General features: G+C 47.9%; 1 protein-coding gene across 6 annotated transcripts in view; it reads right to left on the minus strand.

The window, feature by feature from the left end:
* The window catches only part of RASSF2 (Ras association domain family member 2), a 41,820-nt gene extending 35,786 nt beyond the window's left edge, over nt 1–6,034 (minus strand). The window contains exon 1 of one of the 6 annotated variants that reach the window (XM_007123269.4): nt 5,883–6,034. The gene's annotated coding sequence lies outside the window, so the exon portion shown is untranslated. Of the gene's footprint in view, nt 1–3,951; nt 4,032–4,391; nt 4,801–5,330; nt 5,673–5,882 lie in introns of those variants that run through there. The other 5 variants (XM_007123267.3, XM_007123271.3, XM_007123272.3 and 2 more) reach the window with 5 other exon arrangements.
* Between the last annotated feature and the right edge of the window lie 7,781 nt (nt 6,035–13,815).

Here is a 13,815-nt window from a genome sequence, read left to right on the forward strand (position 1 = left end):
GGATGGCCCAGTGCTGGGTGCCCCATGGTGGGCAACCTAATTGTAGACACATGAAAGGTTTTCTTTTGTTAAATGTTGTTTTGTATGGACAGAAGGAGAATGCAATAGACTCTTCCTGAGGATACCAAGGGCCAGAAGGGACCTGTGGAATCATCTAAGCCCTGGACTTGGAGATGGGGAAACCAAGGCCCCCAAAGACTCAGAGCACTCACTTCAATAATCTTTAACTGAACCTCAGAAGTGTCTCATACACAGTGATTCAGCCAGTTCAGGGCACAGTTGAACATACCCTAAATTTTGACACCTAGTACAATTGGCTGCACAGCACAGCTTGTGGGATCTTAGTTCCCTGACCAGGAATCGAACCCGTGCCCCCTGCAGTGGAAGCACTGGAAGCGTGTAGTCTTAACCACTGGACCACCAGGGAAGCCCCCACACCTAGTACAATTCGTATCCTCCTCACCCTGTGTACAAAATCAGAAATTAAGATCACTGATCACATCCCAGCCCAGTCAAGGCCAGGTGTGTGCTAGAGATGGCTCCTACTGGCTCTCAAGCCTCTCTCTCCAAAGTATTATAATTCTCTATGGTCCACCAAAACACCCATTCCCAAATCCATCATAGCCCCATCTGTACTACTCAAAGAGCCAGCAAATGTTTGCCTGAATGTTTGCTGTGTGCCAGGCCCCTGTCTGAGCACGTATCACACAGTGAGATAGTTATCAATTCCATCATACAGCTGGGGAAACTGAGACTCAGAGACTGTTTTTTTTTTCTCATTTTTTATTCAGTCAACAGTATTTAAGAGGAATCCAAGATATAAAAGGCATTTTGCAGGATGCTACCAAGGTGAGTCAGTCAAGGACTCTGCTCTCAAATTTCACAAGGTGAGAGATAGAGAACAATGAAACAAGGAAGAAAGGGATGGGCAAAATGTGGGATGAGAAGGCAAAAGATGGGGCTGTACTCCCACGGGGCACAGTCAGGGAACAATTCCTGGATGCAGTGACATTGGAAGTAGCTGGAAATGTGGCCCCAAGCTTTTCAGCCCTGAGTAGGTCCTGCTGGGTGGTAGGAGTGTTCTACTTTATCAGAACCACGGTTTATCTTTTTTTTTTTCCATTATGGTGTATTACAGGATATGGAATATAGTTCCCTGTGCTGTACAATAGGACCTTGTTGTTTATCCATTCTATGTTTAATAGTTTGCATCTGCTAGTCCCAAACTCCCAATCCAACCCTCCCCCTTGGCAAGGTCTATTCTCTATGGAGACTCAAAGACTTAAAATGACTTTAACTACAGACTAAAGCCTTAGGTTGGTTTCCCCCAGAGGTTGACCATAAGACAAGGATTTGAGGACTTCCCTGGTGACACAGTGGTTAAGAATCCGCCTGCCAATGCAGGGGACATGGGTTCGATCCCTGGTCCGGGAAGATCCCACATGCCGTGGCGCAACTAAGCTCGTGTGCCACAACTACTGAGCCTGCGCTCTAGAGCCCGTGAGCCACAACTACTGAGCCTGTGTGCCACAACTACTGAAGCCCATGTGCCTAGAGCCCATGCTCTGCAACAAGAGAAGCCGCTGCAATGAGAAGCCCGCACACCGCAACGAAGAGTCATCCCCGCTCACAACTAGAGAAAGCACGCATGCAGCAGTGAAGACCCAATGCAGCCAAAAATAAATATAAAATAATAAATAAATTTTTTAGAAAAATAAGAGAAAAATATTTTTTAAAAAAAAGACAAGGATTCGAGTGCAAGTTGAAAGGGAGTGGGAAAGTGAAAGAGGGAGGGGAAGGCAGCCAATGAAGGGAGACAGTTATTACTGTTAGCAACTGGGATATGGTCCTACAAGGCAACTCTGAAAGACGGCATGGAATATGCCTCAAAGATACCCCAACAGAGAGGTGAGGGAGTTGGAGTATTTATATACTTTCTCCCATCAGTCACTGGTTGAGGTCAAGGGAACACAGGAAGGATGCTGACAGCATCTATTACATTGCCCAATATCATGCTGCTAGAAACTCTGAATGCCATTCAAACTCCAAATCCAACAGTTCTTTTATTTCTCTATAGAAAGGAGCAGTTAATCAAACTAACACTATGGATAAAGTGTTATGCTGGTAAAAGTAAACCTATTGGCCAAATCACTTCCGGTTAACATGTCCAAGGAAATATAAGGTATATTTTTGCTAATTTTTATCAATATAAGGAATAGAAAAAGCCATTCTAAGTCACTTTGCTCATCTCACGGGAATTAACCAAATGCCCTTCCCTGCCCACTCCTTCAGTGAGAGGTTGCCTTCTCTAGTTCAGTCACAGCTGTCTTGGGCAGGAGTTCTACAGCCTCAAGCTGTCATACCCGAGCAGCTGCATCAACCTTCAGAGTCTACCATCCAAGGGATGATTAAAAAATGACCTCCTGGCCACCTAGCCAATGGAGTCTGGAAGATGTTCCTGTTTACTGTGCCCTGCTCCCCCACTGCCTCCTACCCCATCCCCTCCCCCACCACATCCTCCATGGGAATCCACAAACAGCCAAATAAATGAAGTCTTCAGACATGGGCCTGTGGTAGCTTACCCAGCCTCAAAGATTTATTTACAATTCTTCTGGAGAGGCAGGGAGGTGTTTAAATAGCACAGTGTGTCATTGGGATAAATAACTGGACCATATTGTGAAGAGTGGGGAGGGGCGGGGAGGTGTAGGAGGAGACCACTGCCCTAGTTTTACAAACCCAGCTGTAGCAGCTCTCCGCAACTATAGCTTGAAGACAGAGACTGTACGTCCTGTTCCATTCTAAGAACACTACTGAGACCTGCTCAGTTTCTCACTCCGGGCAGAGGAAAAGGAATGTGGACAAATTCTGAGACTGCTCTTGGGATCATCCAGTCTCCCAAGTTCTCCAAGGGATTCTCTGACAATCTGGTCCCACCTCCACACCTCACCTCCCAATGAGGACACTTCCTGCCAAAAGTATCCTAGAGAAGACTGAAGGAAATAATTAGGCCAAGGTCCTTTTGTACTTTGGTGACAGGACCCCTTTCTGGCAAGGCCCGCAGTCCAGCTCTTGGCAGTCTAGCATAGGTGCCAGAATACTTGGTCCTGGACACCTCTCCAGCCAACTGTCTTGGTCATTCCTAAGGAGCTCATGCACAGAAGGCAGACAGAAAGCTTGGCTCCAGGAAACAGACCAAGAAATCAAAGCAAAACTCGGTAACTGAGTGGTCCCAGGTAGGCCAGTGCATCCAAGAGTGACGAGGAGAACTGAAGGACTGACAACAAGGTGTAGGGTTGTCAACCATCCTGGACCAACTCCTAGGATAACACAAACTGGAGAGAGGGCCTGAACCCAGAACAGAAGCCATGCAGAGATGCAGAGAAGTGGACTCTTGGGCAGAGTGAGACCGCCCTCAGGAAGGCGGGGGTGCTGCCAGCCGGAGGTACAGCAGGGGCAGAATACTGCATAGGCCCTGGCCCACTCAGCCAGGTGCAGAGGGCATATCTTCTACCTTCCCCTGGAAGAGGGTATGACTAGGGGCCCCAGATCCCCTGGCCTTCTCTCAGTCAAGCTCCCCAAAAGTATCCCTCATCATTCTAACCAGATTTCACCAGCATAAAAAACTAGGACAGAGGAACATAGGATATGCCTAGGTTGCACTCCAAAGATTATCCTATCCCCCCTGCACTCCACCTCTGCTCTCCCTTCTCCTGAAGGAGGAGCAGGATTCACCTTCCAGCCTTCTCAGCATAGGGAATCCTGAATTGAACCAGCCCAGACTCCCAGGTGCCTGGGCAGGTTGCATGCTCTGTCTCCACCTCCTTGTCCCAAGGCAAGAACTACCCTCTTTCCAAAGCTACTGTCCCTCTCCGAGCTCAGGCATCATTTGAGGTCCTCTTCTGTCCCCCTGAGGCCCACCCGACTGCTGCAGCTCCCAGGCATCAGGCTGACCTGTTCAGAGGAAAAAGCACAGCTGGTGCCCACACTCATGGCCATACTCCAGGGTCTCTGATCCCAAATGGGCACCTCACAGGCAGACTCCACATCCTCTGAGACACTGCATTTGGACACAAGTTTGAAAACAACAAAACAAAACAAAACTCTCCTCAAACTACCCAATATAGCCACTGAGAAGTTTCTTTAATTCTTCAGACCACCTGCAGAAAAAGTTCCCAGTAAGGAAATGTGGATTGGTGAATAAAATAAATCCAACCCGGGATTCCTCAACCAGATGCTCGGGAAAGAAGGCCCCTGGCTCTGTCTCACAGCTGTTTAAAAGAATCATTGTTTCTAATTCTTTCCTCCCATTGTACCAAGATCAACTGTGGCAGGAATTGTTATTTGTCAGCTCATTGGTTCATACATTCATTCATCACATGTAAAGTACTTACTATAAATTTGGCCAGTTCTAGACACGGCCTCTGTTCTCTGGGAGAACAAGTTTTAGGGATCCAGATTCCACACACCTGGAAATAAAGTGCATCGCAGCGTTCAGAAGCCTGGCGCTCAGCTCCTCCTGTCACTGAGGCGCAGAGGTGCGGTGGACAGCCCAGGACCCACGGAGCGCCCCAGGATAAGATGGAACCCTATATTTCCCTGTCAGGCCACCGTGCCTCTCTGCTGTCCCCAGGGATCTCCCAGCTTAGGAACTGAGTGCAATGCAGGCACTCCAAATGCAGAAGTGGCCGGGGTCGGCCCAAGGCACTTGCCTCTCTGGCGAGAAAGGATGCAAAGCCAAGATTCCCAGCTACCTCCGGCATCAGCTCCGGAGACGGGCCGCGAGCCGGCAAAGGGGAAGTGCAACGAGGACCCAGGGCCCCCGCGCATCCGGCGCCCTTCTGAAGGCCAAGGGAGGCTCGGGCGCCGGAGGTTGGAACCCGCCTCCAGGGAATCGTCGGTTGAGCCGGGTAGAACAGGACCAGATTAGGATCGGACACCCCCCAGGACGTCCCCCGATTAGGGTCGGGCCCTGCCGTCCCTGCACCTGCCCGCCCGTTACCTTCTAGCCAGGGAATCCCGGGGACCCCGGGGATAGGGTGGGGGTGCCTTCCTGCCGCCGCCCTTGGCGTGGAGAGAAGGAAGGACGCCCCAGGAATCAGAGGGGGAGGACGAGCCTAGAGCCACAACTTTCTCCCGCGGAAGGCGGGCAGGCTGGGGTTCCGCACCTACGCGGCCCCTGCAGAGTCCACACGCCCGGGAACCCCCAGTGTCTGGGGAAGAAGGGAGGAGAACAGGAGCAGACGAGGACTGAGGGGCTGACTCGGACGGGGCAGGGGACGCTGCAGGAAAACTTTTGGCGAGGGGAGAGAGGACCGCCCAGTGCACCACACCTTGCGCCCCGCAAATCGGGCCCGGAGCCTCGCTCCCCGCGGCCCGCACCCTGCGCCTTGCCTGCGTCCGGAGCCGGCTGCACCTCTCGCGCGCTGCGGGGACCTTGGAGTTGGAAAGTGGGGGTGTTGCGGCCGGGGACGGCTCCAGCCAGCGTCTCGGTCAGCGGTCGGCGGGCCCGGCTCCCTTACAGCCCTGCTGAGCTTGCGGCAGCCGCGCGATTGGGGGTCGGGCGCCCAATCCCCCTCCGCCCCTCCTCGCTCTCTCTCCCGCCCCTCTGCCTTTTATCTGCCCCAATCGGATCTGACCGCCCTCCCTCCCCCTCTTTCTTTAGCTCTCCATCTCTTCCTCCACCCCTCTTCCCTGGCCTTTCTTCTTCCCCCTCCTCTCCCGCCCTCCCTCCCCCCGGGGGGGCGGGGCTTCTCCCCTCCCTCCCAGACAAAGCTGTGGCTGCTTATCCCCTGCGAGTCCGGGCTCAGGCTGCCAGCGCCTCTTCCGGCCTGGGGTGGAGGGGTAGAAGTGAGGGGGTGGGGAGGATGAGCTGGCTCACTCACCCCATTCTCCGCGGCCTTCTCCAAAAGGGATATCATCTTGGCCCGAGCCCCTTGGTTTGCTCCGGGCGGTGACGGCCACTCCCAGAGAACAGTCACGCTGCCCCGCGGAGCCCACGTCGAGCGCCCTGGTTTCCCCAGGCAGAGGATATGGGATTTTTTTCTAACACCTGCTTATTCCAAAAAGGGTTTGAGCTGAGCGCAAGGCCCCTTGGACTTCGCGGGCTGGCAGACGTGACAGAAATGTGAAGGAGGCCAAGTTTCTTTGTCCTCCTCTCACCTCCCCCTCTTAGCCATCCCTGGACCTCCAGGGCCTCTCAGTATACACGGAGCCCTAGAGCACCCCAGATTTGGGGCGCCTTATTTGTTCCCTCCCTCTTATCGCAATTGTCCCCCAACATACATACTCCAACCCTGCAGGGTCTGTCCCCATGCCTTTCAGCGTGGAAGGGGGACTAAGGATTAATGGGTAGACAACCCTCAGGGTACAGCTGGGTCAGCTCATCCCTCCTGGAAGCGAAACATTCTTTATAAATTCATTGTTTGGATCGTGGAATGTGTTTCCCTTAGAAACAATGTTATAAATGGTGACCTGCTTCCCAGACTGGCCACAGAAGTCTTTTGAACCCAAAATGCAGCTGAAGGTTGGTGGTGAAACTGTGTCAGCTACCCCAGAACAAGGAGACCACTGATCAACTATAGAAAAAAAAAATTATCTTCTGGTTCTTTCCCGAGCTATAAACAGAAAGGTCAATCATTAATTCCCCCTCCCCCACCCCAAACTTTGGAGTTACTACTCTGTATTAGTAAGCTTCTTTGCTTTGCAGGTAATAGGAGCACCCTCAGGGGAATGTATTATGAGGACATGGGGATTTCCCTACAACCTCAGGGTCAGAACTGCAGGGAGAGCTCGCTAAGAAGCAAACCTAGAACTTGAAGGGCTTCCAGTAACCCAGAAAGTGTTCTCTGAGGAGCCAACTTTTCTCTTTCACCATAGACTGGCGTTCGCTGCACCCCAGACACATGGCAAAGGGTGGCCATCACTTCCATCACTGGGCCTTAGAGCTCCCTGTTGAGGAAGGCAGCCAGGTGGAACTAGAATCCCTTAGTCTCTACTCCAGTCTCCCAGGACAGCAACTCATTGGCCCAGTTTAGGTCAGGTGACCAAAATTAGGCTGCCAGGAACCCTGACCTGTTTAAAACAAAATCCATTCCTCTCCACTTAGAGTCTCCATCTTGGTGAATAAATTGATTAGTTAGATTGATTAGACACCAGAAAACATCTTTTTTTCATCAATTTCCCCATACAGAAAGCACAAGAGAGAAAGGAATATGCCTTTATCCTTCAAGGCAGTGTAGGGACAATACTTCTGTAACAAGGATAATATATTGCAAATATTAAACTGCTATATTAAAGCCTCCTTAAACCATGTTTTCTTGTAGACTTCCACCCCCATGGACTAAACCAGGAGGCACATGGCCCCAAAGAAGCAGCAGAAAAGTATTTCTAGAACCATCCTCTAGTAGAAGTACAATGCATGCCATAGTTGCAATTTAAAACTTTCTAGCCACATTAAAAATAATTTTAAAAAGTGAAATTAATTTTAATAATATATCTTATTTAACCCAACATAACCAAAATATTACCATTTCAATGTGTAGACAATATAAAAAAATTATTCATGAAGTATTTTACATTCTATCTTTGTACTAAGGCTAAAATCAGGTGTGTATTTACACTTCAAAACATCTCAATTTGGACGTTAAATTTTGAAATAAAATTTCAAAAATTTAAAAATACTTGATCTGTATTTAGGTTTTATAAAATTTTCACTTGAAAAAGTATATTCACATACCCAAGTTGTTCCAACATGCTTAAAAGTTTCCCAATAACTGAATTATCAGTTTTTAAGTTTGTTTTAATTAATTAAGTTTACATAAACTTAATACTCAGTTCCACTAATCACGTTTCAAGTGCATAATAGCGACATGTGTCTAGTAGCCACCATATTGGGACAGCACAAGTTTAAGAGCAAAGAGGTCACTGATGAGCTTGAGTCTCAAAGCCAACTTCCCAAAGTTCCCTGGCGGTCCAGTGGTTAAGACTCTGTGCTTCCAGTCCAGGGGTGCCAGTCGGGGAACAAAGATCCCACATGCCAGACGGTGCGGCCAAAGAAAAGAAAAAGCCAACTTCCCTTTTCTCTTTAGCAAAACAGTGGCAGAAATATCAAGCATGGTCAGAGAAAATGATTTTCCACGTTCTTTTATGTCCCCCTATAACATCTCAAGAGGCAGACTTTGCCTACCTAGATCAGAGTTCTACTTTATGCCTGGGAAGAAGCAGGAGATGCAGAGAAGTGGGGAGGCCCAAAGCCTACCCCTAAGTACCCAGGGGATTCTGGGAGAAGGGAGGAAGAAGTGGAGGACATAGTAGGAAATGCACCTTCTTCATTTGTGACTTCGACCAGAGTGAGAAGATATGTTGATGGGCTGAAGGGAGTTCTAGGGATAAAATAGAGGAGATTGCCACACTGGCTGCCTACCTCTTTCTCCCCAGTTCTCAGACACTCACCTGGGGGTGGAGGGAAGCCTCATTAAGGTCAACTGAGTGGATCGCCTATGTTACATAAAGGGAGGGCCTGGGTTTTTTTTCTGGGGTCACCCACAATTCCTGCATGGCCTAGACCTGATGCAGAGTTCCCACCTGCTCCCAAGGACCAGAGGCCTCAGAAGGAAGCTAAATTGTGAGCCAAAGCCCTTCTATAGGGCCTGTCTTAGTTTGAGCTCCCTCAAAAGCAGAACATGAGACAAGAACTTGGGTGCAGGTCGTTTACTTAGGAGTTGATCCCAGAAAGCAAGAGAAGACAGGGAAGGAGGAGAAGCTAATAAAGGATATACAACTGGCACTCCATTCCTCTGGGGACCCTCTAAGCACCTGTGTAAAATGCCCCTCAGAATTGTTCTCTCTGAAAGTCAGGGAACTGAGGATTTATCCGCTGACCCTCATTCCCCACCAGTTGAGGATTATTCCCAGGAGAGTTTACCTCTTCTTACTTCTTGGTTGTGTGGATATCTTTGGCTTCAAGGAAATATCTGAGGCAGAAAAGCTGGAGCCACTGCCATTGGCACTTGAGGTGGGACGAGTTACTACGCATGGAGCTGATCACCACAGCTAAGCCAGGGTGAGAAGGGCTGAGGGGAGGCAACACAGGACACACAAATCATCTGCTCTAAGAACCAGCATGGAGAGGGCAAGTTGACCCTGGAGGCTGGCAGGATAACATGATGGGGACTCAGAGGGAGCAATTGGTGAGGGCTGAGTTACGGTTAGGGAGGACAGGGAACACTACCGAGCTCCGAAGGAGCATGGAGCACCCAAACCATGAGGTACACGGGCTGCAGGCATCAGCAGAATATGCCAGCCAAACGCTCATGAATGGGGCCACCACCCCTCAGCATGCTGCTTTCAAAGGGATGGTACAAAGCAAGCCTTCTTCAGGGGAGCCAAGAGAACTGAGGTACCAGCCTCAAATGCCACCGCAAGAGAAGGTAAGACAGAATCTCTCCCAAAGATCCATCTTGGAGAGAGCTGGGAAGGGAAGAAGAACTTGAGAGAGTTTTTAACCTAACGAGACCAGCAGGACTGTTTAAATTATTGTGTCATACTCCATTTTGTCCCTCTGCTATGTAGGAGGTGAGAACCTGCAAAGGAAGATCCAATGAGTTAATAGAGAAGGAAGCCTAGGTGAGGTCTGTCCCTGGGACCTGAATACACCTGGACATATCTGGTACACTAGCATAGCTGTCTAGCTGGAAGTATATTTGTTGGAGAGGTGAAAAAGGGCCCCCCTTGGAGATAATTTTCAATCTAGAGAAAGAAGAAACCAAGTTTGGCTCAGTAACAAAGCTTTAGTTGAAAGAAGGGAGGTGAGAGATTGTCTCTCAGCTCTGCCTCCAACCTGAGTCCCTGGACACATAGTGAGGGGAGGGGTTGAGAAGATAGAAGAGGCTCTAAGTTATAACTTAGAGGAAAAGACTGTTTCATGAACTTCAGGGATATTCTGGGGCCTAAGCAGCCATGCTTGGGGACCCTGCTGCTAAGTAACATTTAAGGGACCAACACTCCAACACTCAGCTTCTCTATTTCAAGGGCCTGGTATGTTGAAAACATTACCCAGAAAGTGGTAGATGGATTGCCAGAATGGTTACAATTATCCCCTTCCCTGCATACACTTTGCAGTTCCTCTCACAAAGAGGTGGAGTCTACTTCCCCACCTTGAATCTGGGTTGACATTGCAGCTTGCTTTAGCCAGTACAGTAGAATGCGGCAGAAGTCATACCACGTCTTTTCAGAACCTGGGCCTGAAGAAGCCTTGCATTCTTCTACTCTTTCTATTGGAACATTGCTCTGCCATGTGAATAAGCCTGTGCTAGCCGGCTGGAGGATGGCCCAGAGCCAAGGCAGTCCAGATGTTCCATCCAAGGCCCCAGACACGTGGGAGAGTCCAAACAAGATCAGTAAAGTCTCCTACCCAACCTAGAGTTGACCACTGATGCATGGGGGAGCGCAGCTGAGTCTAGCCCAAATAGCCAACCAATAAAAGCATAAGATAAATAGATGGTTGTTATTTTAAGCCACTAAATTTGGGGTAGTTTGTTATATAGCAGTAGCTAACTGTTAAAGAACTTAACAGGATTTTTAAAATGGTAACTATGTGAAGTGATAGATTTGTTAACTAACCTTATTGGCATAATTCTTTTATAATATATATGTACATCAAATCATCACCCTTAAACCTACAAAATGTTATATGTCAATTATATCTCAATAAAACTGGAAAAAAAGAAACACAAAAAATGAAAACCTTTAATGCAAAGAAAAAAAGAACAGGATGAAGTGTCCATGGCTGATATGACTGGGCTATTGATGGACACCAGTCTGGAGACCTCTGGATTGTTTATGAGCTTGTGAGAGAGATGCATCTGGGGAACTCTCCTCCCTCATACATCCCCCCTTCCCAAAGCAATATTTTGGGAAAGCAATACACTTTCAAGACTGTATTGATAGATATTTACTAGACATCAATGGTATGCAAGGTGCTATGCTAGGCATGATAAAAAAATAAGAAAAATAAGAATAATGGAGCCAAGAAAAATATTAGGCAGCATCTAGTTTATTAACATCACTTGGCAGGCTCAGAAATTGAGACTTAGATAAATCAAATCACCACATCATTTAGTTGCAAGAAACAGAAGCCATTTGAGCCAGGCTACGTAAAGTGAGACTGTTTTTTTCTGTGTTTTTTTTTTTTTTTTGCGGTACGCGGGCCTCTCACTGTTGTGGCCTCTCCCATTGTGGAGCACAGGCTCCAGACGCACAGGCTCAGCGGCCATGGTTCACTGGCCTAGCCTCTCCGCGGCACCTGGGATCTTCCCGGACCGGGGCACGAACCCGTGTACCCTGAATCGGCAGGCGGACTCTCCACTGGCTGCCAAGTGGGTCTGTTTACTCTACTCGCTGCAGGTTACATTTTTTTTTTTTTTTTTTTTTGCGGTACGCGGGCCTCTCACTGTTGTGGCCTCTCCCGTTGCGGAGCACAGGCGGACGCGCAGGCTCAGCGGCCATGGCTCACGGGCCCAGCCGCTCCGCGGCATGTGGGATCTTCCCGGACCGGGGCACGAACCCGTGTACCCTGAATCGGCAGGCGGACTCTCAACCACTGTGCCACCAGAGAAGCCCGTGAGACTGTTTTTGAAGAACCAAGTGTTTCTTGCAGAACTCATGGGAAGGAAGTGAACCAGGTCCAAGATGAACTAGAATATGACCTACAGGGTTCAATCTGTGTGTGTGTCTGTCTGTCTGTCTCTCTGTCTCTGTCTCTCTCTCCCTGCTTCCTCCCTCTCTTCCTCCTTGTTTCTTGTATTGCCATCTCTCCACATATGTGCTCTAACTTCTGCCCAGATGGCTGCCTTTATCCCAAAGTCTACATGCACTTAGATCCAGCAACCACCATCAACATACTCAGTCTCTGTGGCCAGCAGCAGGGTAGGGCCAAGATGTGAGATGGGTCAGTGTTCTCAGAATGGGGAGGGGTGGGCAGAGGGGAAAAGTATTTAAAGTCTCTACTGAGTAGTCACATCTTCTGTTCATCTCCCACCTGTTGGTGCTTACACATCTGGCAGCCCAGGTTCGTGGCCAGGCTTGAGGGCCCCTCTGCACGAAGGCCCCACTCACCCCATCACTTCTCCAGTGCTCTCACTGTACTGTTTCAAAATGCATCTACAAGGACCACTTTCTTGGGTCAACCAGCCCAAGAACCAAGTTGTCTTATTTATCAGTTCATCTCCTTCTCCATCTACCACAATACATATCTGACGAATGAAAAAAATGAGTACTCAATACATATCTGATGAAAGAAAAAAATGAAAAAATGAATCCCATCTCCTTGTTTGCCAAGTTACAAGCATTAACTCATTTAATTCTCATATAACCCTAGGAGGAGGTACAATTTTTATCTTCATTTTATAGATGAGGAAACTGAGGTAACTAGGTAACTTTCCTGAGATCACAGTCAGCAGGTGCCAGAGCTGGAATATGAACCTGGGAAATGTATCTCAAGTCCCTCTCTGAATCCTTGTGTTTTCTTCCTCCTCAGCCAAGCCAGTCCAGGCATGGAGGTGACACCCACTAATCCTCCCCCAGGTTGCTAGCCTTGATGGTGTCATAGGAGGTATAAGATTGTCTTCTCACTTTGAATGTTGCTGTGCTGAAGTCTGTAGCCAGCCTGATTTTGGGGGCTGGGAGGATAGGATGACCTTTCTGCTGGGTAACCAGAGGAAACTTTATCTTTGAAATATAATAACATTAATAGGATATGTTTGTATTAGTTGGTCTATTCCTTTAGCAATTAACTCATTGAATGTTTACAGGGGCCTCCCAGGTGCCAGACATTATTTTAAACACTGGGGACATAGCAGTAAATAAAAAGGACAAAAATCCCTGTCCTTATACCGCATGGAATTTACATTTTAGTGAAATACTTAAAAGGCAAAAAACCCAAAAAACCCTATATCCATTTCTTCAGAATATAGTATGGGCTTTTAATCTACAAATTCAATTTTTTAATTTAGGAAATTTTTCTTAATTTTTATGTTTGAATGCCAATTAAAACCTGAAACCAGATGGGGAACCTGAGGCTGGCATATGTCGTGGGGTGGGGGTAGAGAGAAGGTTATTGTTTCTTTGCAATCTCTACAGTGCTGGGCACTGATAGCCTTGGGAGCATCACCTTGTAGTCCCTGGAGTGAGAGTACTCTATTTCAATTCTTAGGATTATGGTTACAAAACAAAACATAAATGTTATAAACCATTATGACGTAAAAACTATAAAACTAGTGAAGGTAAGAATTTAAGTATCCTGATTTGTTCATTTTATATAAAAAGGAAATGAAAAGATGTTTAAAGTAGATAGCCCAAATAATAGAGATGTAAATGAATTAAACCTGTCTGGTACTCACTAGATAGCAGTTTGCAGCCAGAGTAGGGTCTGCGTCTTTGGTGGTCTCTGAACTTGAGCAGCACTGATATCAGTTAGTGTGCTGGGATCAAACATAATGAGCAACCTGCCAAGGGCTCAACTGTCTTGCACAAAGAAGATTTGTTTCATATAAACACATTCATTCATCCATCCTCATGGAGAAATTAAGCATTAGAAGTAATGCTAGTAATAACCTATCAAAACTGAGGAAAGGAGAGAAAAGAGGTGGAGTAAAGTAGAAGCACACTGATTTCAACATCACTTGTGGAGATTCAGTTGATATTGCCCTAAGGCAGGAAGATTAAATAAATTATATAAAAATTTGAGTGCTAGGGCTTTCCTGGTGGCGCAGTGGTTGAGAGTCCGCCTGCCGATGCAGGGGACGCAGGTTCGTGCCC

Source organism: Physeter macrocephalus, chromosome 14, assembly GCF_002837175.3.
Source record: "Physeter macrocephalus isolate SW-GA chromosome 14, ASM283717v5, whole genome shotgun sequence".
Lineage (NCBI taxonomy): Eukaryota > Metazoa > Chordata > Mammalia > Artiodactyla > Physeteridae > Physeter > Physeter macrocephalus.